Source organism: Chlamydotis macqueenii, chromosome 7, assembly GCF_036417535.1.
Source record: "Chlamydotis macqueenii isolate bChlMac1 chromosome 7, bChlMac1.mat, whole genome shotgun sequence".
In the NCBI taxonomy this organism is placed as follows: domain Eukaryota; kingdom Metazoa; phylum Chordata; class Aves; order Otidiformes; family Otididae; genus Chlamydotis; species Chlamydotis macqueenii.
In genome coordinates this window covers 33,912,701-33,925,396 of record NC_141562.1, presented here as the reverse complement: position 1 = coordinate 33,925,396, position 12,696 = coordinate 33,912,701, and the positions used below count along the sequence as shown (strand labels likewise).

The 12,696-nt window shown below is 41.9% G+C and overlaps 1 long non-coding RNA gene across 1 annotated transcript in view; it reads left to right on the top strand.

Annotated features, from left to right (window-relative positions):
- The window catches only part of LOC147600130 (uncharacterized), a 45,465-nt gene extending 38,110 nt beyond the window's left edge, over positions 1-7,355 (top strand). The window contains exons 5-6 of the long non-coding RNA XR_015259086.1: positions 327-522; positions 6,046-7,355. This is a non-coding gene — a long non-coding RNA (uncharacterized LOC147600130). The remainder of the gene's footprint in view (positions 1-326; positions 523-6,045) is intronic.
- The last annotated feature ends 5,341 nt before the right edge of the window (positions 7,356-12,696 follow it).

Genomic DNA, 12,696 nt, shown 5'->3' with positions numbered 1-12,696 from the left:
CCGGCGGCACCGGTTCGCTGTGCGGGGCCGCTCGCCCGGGCAGCGCCTGGTGCGGGCTCCGGGAACGGGCGCAGAAAAGGAACCGTCCAGCACGGAGCTCCTCCCCAAAAGCGCTGTACCCCATGACTGATAATTCTAGGTTATAATAGACAAATAACAAAAAAAATACTGTTTCTTCCCAAATAAGGGTGTGGGCAGGCATAGTTCTTCAGATTCAACAGGTCTGAACTTTCTCGGCTCTTTGCGAGTGTGTCTGATTCACTTAGAAACACATCCCAAGGCAATGAATGCATCTCTGAGCTTCAGAATCATCCCTTTCTCCACAGGCACTGTATCAGCGTGTCATGCAGTTGAGCCTGAGGTGACGGTACTTCACAAACACACCGCTCGTAGCCCTCTGACAGCCGCACCGACAGCCCCAGATGCCTGTTGACAGCCACTGTAAGCAGCAGACTGAACGCACAGTGTCCATCATGTGCAGGCGTTACCTGCTGCAAAGCTGCTTGCTTCAAGGAATTCAAGGTACACATTCTCATTACGGATATATCTCTTACTTCAGAAAAAAACGCCTGGGGACAGTCAGGATCTCCTCCTGCTTGCGGCGGGATCAAAGATCTCTCCATACTGCTTGGCGCTAATAGTTGTTCATCTTTTGACAGAGTGGGTTTGTTTATCACCCTGACAAACCTGATAATGGCTCAAACTTGTTCCTTCATTCCTGCAGCTCTTCCACCCTGCACATCCCTCGCCTTCAGAACCACACTGTGGTCCGTCACAGGCCCACGTTCTGTCCTCATTGTTGTGTGCCTTTGACTCATACGTGTTGTAAACAGATGATTGATTCCCAGAGGATTATTTATTTTCAGGTATCTGTTACTGATTTACCCATTTCCTACACCAAAAAGTCACATACCTTGCACATGTCACAATCCGTCCCGGACTGCAGTGCCTGTCCCTGGACATATCTCCTACTTCTCACGCTCTCTCAGCGACAGATGACCTCTGCTCAGCCTCACTAATGTCAGCAGTTGCCTCAAAAGACACAGCATCAGAGGTTTATTCTGCTTCCTATCTGTAGAGATCTGCAGAGGAATTTCACTCTGCCTCGTAACAGAAAGGCGTGCTTAGACCATATGTTCTGTGTAGCATATGCCAGAGTCTTTGCCAAGTCAACAAAAGCAGCTGATTCAGACACAGAGGGCACAGATGTGAAAAGGTCTCGCAGGAAAATTACTCGTGTGAGTTGAGGAAATGATGCAGATGGGGTTTGTAGCTGATGGAGTGCAAACAGAGACATGAAGAAGGGGGTTTCTTTGTTTTGCTGCAGCTGACAGCTAACCCTGTGCTCAGCAGTCAGCAAATAGGTTTAAAAAAAAAAAAAAAAAAGAAAAATTCAAAGGGATATCTAGCAGGCTTAAGTTAGGTCTCTTTGTGAGGGCACGCCCTGCTAAGAAACGGAGGAGATTGCGTTTCACAGATATTAGGACAGGCTAGTGCTTCAGGATTCACTTGAGCTGCTGCAGGAAAGAAACACGCGGGTGGACAAGCATCCAGCTGGAGAGAGAGCAGTCTGGGCTGAGAAGGAAAAGGATTTCAGTGATTGAATTGAGTTGGCTAGACTTCATGCTTTTTCTTTGAATTAAATTGTCTTCCTTGACAGGTAGGTTTTAGCCTGGTTTCTTGTGAAGGTGAAAGGACTCCCAGCTGGGAAGGTTATAGGGGATGGCAGATCAGGGATTCACTTTTGTTCTCTTGTACTGTGCTGTCGCTGGGCCATAACTGCAACCCTGAGGCGATGTGGCTTCTAGTTTATATTGTCATTAGCCATATTTCAGCTCAGAATGATTTATGGAAATGTTCGTGTAAGGAATATTGCCAAGCAAAAATCTTGGGTTCGGGAAAATTTGTTATTAAGATAAGTAAGTCTCTGTAGTGTCTGGCTAATCTCAGATGAGACTCCAGGCTCAAGGTCTATATATTCAATTTCAGAATGGAAAATAATCAAGAAGAATTCGCTATTTTTTGTCTTCTTCATATAGGTGCAAAACCAGCACTCCTGACTTCTCCAGGTCCCTGTCTGCGCAGTGCTTTGCACACCCAGGAGCACCGGTCTAAGCATTTGCTCCAGGGTGTTCCAGTACAACTAGAAACTGGGTAATGGTAGTTACCCAGAGTTAATAAACTCTACAGGGTCTTCACGTGTTTCTTTGTCTTGAAAGTGGGCTGATTCTAAGTAAACTGGCTAGAAAATTATTACATTTGTATGCACAACTGGATTTCCAGGGAATAATGCAGGACCTCAAAACAAAGCAAACCCATTCCTTCCTCAAGCCATCAATTGCATCATTTATCAGTTTGGACCTTAGAACTGCAGAGAGAATTGGCCTCAGCTTCTGAATTACACGATGGCCTGTGGTTACTTGAGTCTGTAGGTAGGGCTGCTTTCCAGAAATCTCAAGACAGCGTATTAGCTAACGGAGTGTGGACCACCCTAGGGAGATTCTTCACTGCATGCTGCCACATCCCTCCTGATGGATGGATCAGTAAATGTCTGCTGAGGTGACCTGCTTCGAGATGGTCGAGCACATTTGTGTGGATGCACTCCAGCTCTAGCTCAGGTTGTAGGATGCAGCACCCTTGTAACGGTATGGTTGTCATTCCTTGTATAAACAAGCAGATCACTCTGGTGTGTCAGGAAACGTCTTGCAGTGAGCTCTAAATTGGCTTTCTACCTCCTGAGTACCCGTGACAATTTAGCAGATAACCTGAACAGAAAAAGATGCTGTTAATCAGGACTGTGAGTTTGTTCTGGATCAGGTATTGTAGAAAGCTGTCACTGATGAACCTGTGGGTAAGTGATGGTGTATGGCACATGTCTAGTGCTGTATTTCTAAGCAGGCGTCAGCCCAAGTTCTCTGCTGGATGCATTTACAATTGACTCATATGAAAGGTCTGTTAATAATCTGGCTGTGAACACAGCAAACCCAGCTTTACTTTCTGTGATTTGTACGCAGAGGAAGCAGAGTTCAATCCAGAACACAGGCAGCAGGAGACAACTTGGATTTTTAGAGCTCCTTACTTTTGTAATGTTATGAATGGCTTATGTAAGCTAAATTAATATTTACAATATAAGCATTGTTGGTTGACCGTTCCCTGCTCTTCCCGGTTCAGTCAGAAGCCTAAGGCGACAGCTCTTTGGGGTAAGGGGTGCCTGGGTCTACCCAGGGAGCCGGGTAACCTTGCCTTACTTGTTAGAAATCAGGAGAATGAATGAGAGTCAATCTCAGCCGTTTTTTTAATTGCTGCAGAGGTCATCAGCCATCAGGATTTGGAGGCCTCCATCTAGTGGATAAACTGCTCTGCTCTGCTCCAGGCTGCCGTGACCCAAACGTACGTTGGGGCAGCTGCATTACTTTGTCAGGGTTTACTAGCAAATCTCAGTCCAAAAAAAAACAACAACAAAAAAATCCATTTCCAGAGCTGAGTGTGCCCAATAGCAGCACCGTGCAGAGGCCGGGAAAAACAACTGAAAAGGCAATTTGTAAACTGATCCTTTTATAAGCAATGGCAGAATATGGCACATGTGGAGGCCAAAGTTTTTCTCCATTTTCTGTGGGTATTGCAACTAATTTAACGATATTGGCGCTCTGTCCCTAATCATCCCTCCAAAATATTTTTATTCCTTTGAACTGAAGAAGCAGATGTGCAGCCGATAGCATCTCTGTCTCTCTCCCCGGCACTCTGGAATCTCAAAGGAGGCAGCAGATTAAGATGGAAAGAGAACCAAGTGAGAGTCCCTCAGTCTCTGCTCCTTCTGGCTCTCCTTCTTGGAGCAGTGTCCGCCTGGGAATTCAGCTTTGGAAGTGCTAGCATTTCCTAGCCCTACAAAGAGCTCTTTGGGTGCGTGCCAGGAATGCAACCCCTCCACTTCTAGGAGCGTAGCTGGCTGCTCCAGGCTGGCTCGCTGATAAGAGCAGTTGAGAAGGGCTGGAAGGAGCATGAGTGCCTGCCCCCCTTTCTCCTGGGGGCTGCTTCCAGCCGAGCTCTCACTCCAGGCCCCCACCAAAGCTACCCTGCGGCTGCACTACCGTTACTACTATTTACCTACGTAGGAAATCCATCACTCAGGGGTCCGACAGTTGTATCAGCAGGCCGGGCAGATGTGAGGTGGAGAGTTTCTGGATGGCGTTACTCGTTGCATCAGCTCTCTGATCAATGTGGACATTTACACATCTACTCAGTGCTGCAAACAAGTGAGCAGGCAAAACTAAAACTCCTGGGTGGCACAGAACGTACACATTATTTTAATGGAGACCGTTACCTTGTCTGTGCCGAGCTTTGGACTAGCCAAGGAGTCAGGACAAATCTTCACTTGCACAACAACCTTCAGAAGATTATGAAACTACATACAAAACCATGCTTATAGGCAGACTCATAGAAAAAGTGAGTTTTGCCGTGGTGAATTTTAATACAGAGTCTTCAGCAGTAAGGAAATCCAAGCAGAAAATCTTAGTCTGCATACTCCTGAAAAAAAACAGAATAACATTCAAAGCAGGCATTTATAAAATTCTCCTGATCAGAGGAGTGAATCCTACTCATTGTAATCATTTTCCTCTCATTTCCTTGCTAATGGAGTTGGGTAAACATCCCTCCTCTAGCAGTGGCTCTGACTCCTGTTCACGTGTGAGTTTGGATAGGATGGCTGTGATTTCTGCTTTTACCAACCAACTTGGTCTCCTGCAGCATCCTACCCCTGCCACAGGGACACGGAATGAAACATCTCCGCTACGCTGCAGTCCACAACCTGCAGATTAATCTGAACTGGCACTAATTTCCTTCTTAAATTAGAGCAGAGGGCTGCAATCTGTAACTCTCAATCACATATTATCTTCTTCTGCCATTCCAGCTGGAGGGTCAGGAACGCCTGATGGGGCAGACGGGTAGGAAAGCTGGGACCCTGCTCAGCTGGCTGAGTCAGAACTGCATCTCCAGAGTTTTGGAGGAAGACTGAACCCTGCATAAACCCCGTAGTTCATTGCAGCAGCAGGGGAATACTTTCCAAACTTAATCAGTTCTCTGAAAGAGAAGATTAGATGATGCTTATCTTAGTTTGCAGAACTGCTGTTGTTATAAATGGTGGTAACAATCTTCCCTCTCTGACTAAATGCTAGTCTGTAGTAGCTAAAAAGATTGTTTCCAATCTTCAGTTCATTTTAACAGAACAAGGCTGTTTTCCTGTCCCAGTGTTTATATTTCTAAATAGTCCAGGTCACTGGAAAACTAGATTTTTGTTTCTAAGTGCATATTGTAAATATTCTCATATTTTATTTTATTTTATTTTATTTGTGGCTGAACATCATCTTTTCTGTATTATTCTGTGGTTTAAATGTCACCTCTGTTAAAAAATATTACAGACGGTGCAAAACACAAAGCCAGTGGATCTGATTTCCAGAGGGTTGTGCTGGCACGGAAAGATCCTTGCAAAGCTTTAGGAGAGCAGAGCCCTCCTTTTGTTCCTCCGTGCTGGGAACGTGGCCTGGCAGTTCGCTGGAGTAGATCACTTCCAGTCTTCAGCAAATCCTGAGCTGCCAAAATAGTCTGCTTTAGGAAGGTGAGCGAGCCAGAGAACAAGACAGCTGCCCTGGTCTCCCCTTCTATCCCACAAAACCTTTTGAGATTTCTTAATTGCCAGTGATCTTCATTAAGATGGAAATATTGACTCTTTTTTTGTCTTTCCGTAGAAAAACTAGAATATCATCCCAGAATAATCCCACGCTTAGGGCAGTCACTGGACTGTGGTTCAAGTCTCTTGGCTTTTACCCAGATCACAGACTTTGACCTTTATTTCTTACAGCCCAGTTGAGCTCTGTACCACGAGATCATTGCATGTGCTTCTGTCTTTTCTTGTGTCTGAAAATTTTGCTATCAAAGCTCGTAGTCCTGAGAAAAGTTTGGTTTCAAGGAGTCAGCAGGTTCTGATGAGAAAGTAGGGATTTTTTTTTTAATTCCTTGGACCCTTTTGAATAGCTTCTTTTTCTTTTTTAGCCTGGTCCCAACAGACAAGTGTTTATGCAATCCTGCTGCCTGTCTGTCAGTCATTCCTTTGAATCCACGGCCACTTTCACATACATTTGAGCAGGAAGAACATTTCAAAAGCAATTGCATCGCTCTACACTCCATGGCAATCAACAACTGGGCGGAGGAGAGAAACCCATACAAACATCTCCCTCGAAGGAAAGACGAGCAGAAGCCAGCAGCTCAACAGCTGGTCACGGGCTGACCAGCACGGGCAGAGTCCTGCCACGCCAGTATGGTCTTTTCACTCAGTGGAGATGTTACCAGGAGCTTGGGAGAGGAAGAGAGACTGGAAATGACCAAATAATCCTTCTCATGATAAACTCAAGCACAGCCATGTTTTTAACGTTAATAATGTTTGTAAAGGTTATCTCCTACAAGAAGGTGAGTGCGCTCCATATGTACATGTTCAATGACTTTCTTTTCAAGACGTCGAAACATGGAAATGTATGCAAAAAGCTAGCTCCATGTCTGTATTTGCTGCATTAGGTAAAAATTTTTGCTTTGAAAATTTTGCGTTGAGCCTTTACCCTCCACCAGTTTAATCAATGGGAGCAGAACCAAGTTCGGAGACTGAAGTTCTGCGTATTTCACAGTGCTTTTTAGCTCCACATCTTCACCGGGAGTGACGCCAAGTCTGAACACCCAAGAACTTGCAAGAGAGGGAACTGAGCACACAGAGTCTGCAGTAATACCAAGCAGGCAGCAAGACTCAGCAGAGTAATAAACAGTTTAAAAGACAGACTCCTGCATGACTGAACCCTTTATGGGGCTGGGTTCTTGTAGGGCCCACGGTCCCTTGTACTCAATATACACCTAGTGTGGGATACTGTAATCTAGTAGAGTCCAGACAAATATATAGTTTTCTTTCTTCTCTAACACGAATGCAGGTAGAATATGACCCCCCAAAAAAATACATTAAGAGAATTTCAGGTTGCAGGTTTACATGTTCGCTGGTCAAAGAATAGTCAGGTGAGTTTTGCACAGAATTTGTATCCTGTTTTTATAAGATCCAGTTCTCTGTGCACATGGTTCCCCTTTTCACCTGTTCCAGGACTAAAGTCTTAGAAACAAAAGCTTTGTAAGAGTTTTTGATGCAAGGCTGTACAGTCATAGCATGGTGTTTTCATGTGACAGGAAATTATGTTTTAACTGCATAATCAAGGAGAGTGTAAAGAAGACACAGGAACCTAGTACAATATTCTTGTTATTTATCATAATTAAACAAAAATGTTGAGTGATTATGAAATATGCATAATGGATATAAATTTTTTTTTTTTTTTTAAATGAAGTCTCATGTCATTAGTTTGGAATAACATCTCTTTTTTTTTGTTCTGAACAGGCAAATAAAGGTGTATCTTACACATCATGGTTTTGGTACAATAAACTCTTGAACTGCAAGAATCAAAGCTTGGGGTAATTGTGATAAGCAGGTTTAAGAAAATCATTATCTAATCCAGGTGGTGGGAAATTTTCAACAGATTGAAGTTACAGCAGCTGTGTGTTTTACAGATTGGTTTCAAAAAATAATTTAACAGTTGTCAGTACATCTGGCAAGAATTTGTTGAAACTTAAGTTCTGTAACTTCATGTTCGGTCAAGTCCTGAGTAAAAAAAGAGTATCGGAATTGGCTCCTTTTGTTAAGATTGACAGAGCTGCAGATGAACAAAAGGGACACTGGGACCTAGTCCATCTCCCATTCACTGCTCATCAAGCAGATGTCTTCTGTTAAGGTGTCCGGGGAATCACACTCTCTCTGATTATTTTTGCTCAGTTTAATGACAGAAGTGAAGACGCTGTGAACATCCTAGCATTTGAAAGCAACTCCAGTTAAGACAGAGATATGGTCTTCCAAGTGTCTTTTTGTAAGCTTCAGGAAAGCAAAACTGCATCAGTCTATTTGTGTATTTAGCTCACTGATTTTGTCAGATCACATTTTGCTCCTGTTAGCCCTGTGGGATCACATCCAATGTTTTTTCAGAGTTTAGACTATGATCAAATAGAACAGTGTGGCATAACAGAAGGGTTTATTTTATTTTAGGATATGTGTGTGTTTTCTTGTTGCAGACTAAGAGTTGACAAATAGATGACAAATTCTGGATGGCATTTGAAGTAAAGTTTCATTAAGCTGGCAGCATCTTTATGTTTATTTTTGGTGGAATGACCTTTTGATGTGTAAAGGCCCTAGATGCTTCCTGATTAAGTTATACTTTCACATGAGAAACACTTTCAGCTCAGAGGAATTACGTGGGAACAATTGATGAAGATATCTTTGGCTTTTTCACAGCCTCCTGCTCAAACTGTAAGATCATTGGGGGGACACACATGTTTACCTGAAACGTAAAGCTGAAATGTAATTTGCTTTTTCTTAGTTGCAGTTCCAAGTGTTGTCTATCATTACAGCCAGATATTTTAGAAGAATTGATGGAGTCAAGGAGCTACATGAAAAAACAGAACTGACTCTTCTGGTTTTGTCCTGTAGGTAAGATTTCTTACTCTTAGAAAAAAGGTAATTGTTGTTAAAATAAAAGAACATTTCAGTGCAGCTAAAATAAAATAGCACTTCAATGCAGCATACTAAGCCTTCTTTGTGTTTTCTGATTTTTTAAATTTTAAATCACTTGACTATTCCTTTTTTCATTTACTTATGCATTACTGTTAATTAGCTTGCATTGCTCAGCTCCCATCCTGACCTAGCTCTGATCTCCAACCTGTCTGCTGTGAGGAAGGAGGCTTGGGTATGCCTGTATGTGTGCTCTTAGCAGCTGCAAAATTCACATAGCTTAGAGTGTTAGCTCTGTATCCTTGTAAATGTCAGCCTTTCAGCTAAGTCAGATAAAACAGAAATACATTTCATTTAGATGAAGCATTAGGTTTTATGGGGGAGAAATAAAACAAAGCAAAAGAGAAAAAAAACAAGGTCATGAGCGGAAAGCATGTTCTCAGGACAAGATTTAAGTTCAGACTCCTTTCCTGGTTGTACTCTGTAATTTTGTGCTAAATCCCACTTAGCTCACAGGAGTCTGACCAGTCTGACCAAGGACTGGGTAACAGTCATGAGGGGACCTCCAAATTTTGCCCCAGGTGCTTCTGTGACACATCTGAGAGCTTCTGTATTTGAAGAGTTATTTTAAGTCTCACTGCACCTGCTGTTCTTTGGAAGGATAATTTGATCTGTAAAGGAAGACAAATTAAAGTAATTATATTGAAAAGAGATTGGATATCAAGACTACATCTCTTGCTCTTGAAGTGAGCTTGATGGAGAGCAAGAAGAGATTGTATTGAGTTTTGTTTCCTTCCTCCTGCTTCTCAGCAGGGCGCTGACCTGGCTGTCCTGCATCTTACAGCATTGCTGCTGCTCTGCGTTGTGCCAGGTGAGAATAGCCCCTCAAATACGCTCTCACAAACTGGACTCACAAAAGTGTGCCGCACCCCAAATTTCTCCCCTCCTGACCTGCAGCTTCCTTCTCACTTCTGGGAACGCAGCGGTGCCAGAGGCTGCACCGGCTTTTGCCTCCTGGGGTTTCCATGTTCCTAATTCCACGTCACTCTCCTAGAGTAGCTTGTGCTGCCTTCCAGGTAACATCAGTGGTCTAAAGTAATGATTAGGAACCTGAGCCTTTGTTGTGTCTTGATTTCCTCCATAAATCTGTAAAATCCAGGTTCTGTAGAATTAAAAAAATATTTTAAAGTGGTTTGATTTTAGAGCTGAGGTAAAGACAAGTTAGCAAAATTTCCCTGCCACAATACAGCTTCTGGACTTGTTGTATGTAATTAAGAATAAGGTATGCGAGCTAGCAAGTTCTATTAGATAAGCTGCTCTGACAAAGAGATAAATGAAGAGGCAAGTCCAAAACAATTCCTTCGCTAATCTACAGTTAGCAAAAACTGCTGGCAGGGAACATTGTACCGTCAGCTATCTACTGGAATACGTAGAGTGGTGCTGGAAAGCAGAGATAACTGGGTGACCACAGATTATAAATGTTGTCTTAATTTCTCCTTTATCATTTGATTACTTCTTCTTTTCATTCCTAATGCTTCCTGCCTTCTTTGTCAGCCATAAGTGTGCTGAAACAGAGGGCTGCTGACTTGGAGTATCCGAGAGTCTTTGTTTGCCCGCAGTTGCAGATGAGAATTGCTGTATCTTACTTGAAAATACATGAGATTTCCATATAGACTTAAGTTTCTATTTTCCTTTTGTAACACAAATTTAATGATAGTAATTTCTCTTTTGCTGAGGGGTCTTATTATTAAGGAATGCTTCATAAAAAAAAAGCAGTAAAGCAGTGTTTTAGAGAGGCAAAACACCTCATAAACATTAAATGTTAGCTCTCATTAAATGATACATGTAGCTCTTTGAAATAATCCCTTGCGCAATCAAGAAACGTCCTCAAGCCTCTCTATATTAGTAGAGAAAACCGACCAAGAAGAGCTGAAAAGCTGAGCCTTTCACTGCAGCGCGAGGTTGACTGTCTGGATTCTGTTTGTCCAAAAATCAGATCCACTTATTTTGACCTCGTTCTTAGGTAATAAAACAGCTATGAGGTATCATTTAGTTCCCGTTACGCTCTGTCCAGATGGACTGTCAAAACTTCTCACTTCAGCAAAAATAATCATTTAACTCTGATGAGCGGGATCTAGTGCCTGTGGTCAATACTCCAACACTGATTTTTATGTGGAAAAAATAGGTTTCAATCAATGGGGAGCTCTGGTTATAAACAACTGACAAATTTATTTGCAATCTTTTGGACAAGCAGGATATTTGAAGTTTCTCATCCTGCTAGAACTCATAATAAATTCTGGAATAGCAGGGAAATTCCATTACATGGATTAAACACAAATACTGTGTCAAAATTCAAAAAAAAAAGAAAGAAAAAAAGAAGGCTTATATAACTTTAAGCAACTTGAAATAAATTAACAAAAAGGCCAGTGCTTAAAAAGTGATTATATGGAACATAAGTCTAGTCAGTCCTTACAGCATTTTTCAAAGACATTGCTGCTTTGGTTGATAAAAATATCTGCGGACGTTAAACAGGCCATTGTACTTAATGAATTATTGTCATTCCATGACACTAAATTACATTCTCTTAAGCCAGTTAGAGCTATAGAAAGGAACCAAGGTACATAACAAACAGGTTAAGACATGCTAATTAACACATCTCAAAAAGGTACTTGGTAATGGGAGAACATAATTGCATAGCAGTGTTTCCCGAGAGTTCTCCTGGGATCAGTGCTACCCAACACTTCGAATGCTGCACATCTGTCAGTCTTTAAACCTAGTAGAAAAATTTAGCTTTCAGTAGGCACGTTGAGAAGGTTTCTAAGTCCGTGTGTAATTGCTTTACAAAGTGCTTCACTCCTTGGATGTCGATGTAATTAAGTCTGGTGCTACACCCACTTCTTGTCTACAAGTTACAGGGACTTCAAGTATCTCTGGAGCTGAAATGAACCTTAGTTGCTTTTTAAACTCATGTCAGGAAGACAATTTTTGTGTAACCGATGTTCTATTTTCTAGCAAATTGTCCAGCCATTTCCTTGACCTTGTCCTCAGCTTTGGTGAAGGTTTTATGCGACACCCTGGACCGGTGTAAGGAACAAACGCTGGGTTCCTACCAAAGGCCTCTTTAGTTTCGTGGATGGAAAATCATCATGTTGTTTAAGAAACCTCTTAAGCATTTTTTGTAGTCATTTGTTTTGGTGTCATTTTGCACAAATTATCTCTGTTATCAGCTCTTCACATCTACACTCTCCAATTATTAGTGAAATAAAATAGAAGCACCAGTGCTCTAAGTTTTGATTAATACAATCTGGGAAGCTGGAACTCAGGAAATAATTTTTCCTGCTTTTTTTTTTTTTTTTTTTATTGCTGCATTCAACAAAAATACTTGCCCTATCAGGGACTTTGCAGTTACGACAGTGATGCACATTATTGATGCTAGTCCATACTGGGCACCGTAACGCCATCTCTGTCTCGCAGCACCTCATCTGTCATGCTACAGGGTCTCTTGTAGCTGTAAGCACTGGAAATTATCACAACACTCAGAGAATGCTTGGGATTTACTGCCTATAGGCCAAATAACCAAACACGTCAAATAAATAATTTCACTTATTGATCTGGAGATACATATATATATATATATATAAAATCTATATATCCAGACATGTATGTCTTCTGGCATGAGCTTTCTCACTTGCTACTTTTAAAAAAGTCTCCCAGGCAATGCTAGGAAAATAAAGCAGGGAAAAACAAGGTTGAAAGGGCATGAAATGAGGATGGTTTGTGTGAAACTTATTAAAGCTCTAATGCAACTTTTTTTTTTAAGGGAAGAGGGGAATAACATTTAGTGCTGTTCTGGTTGTTTTTTGGAGATAGCTGGTCATTTTGCGTATAGCAGAATATTTAAAATACTTCGGTAACATAAACTTTCCAAAACTATATGTCTCTGAAAGAGATGCCTGGTTTACATTGCTGCTGTAGATCAAGTCTCTTCTCTGAGTAGTATAGGGAATTAAATTATTTGTATAGATGTGTCTTCTAGTTTCATTCACTTTTTAGCCTCCAGACTTTAATCCGCCAAGACTGCAGTCTGCCAGGTACAGATCACACAGCTCCAGTAGCAA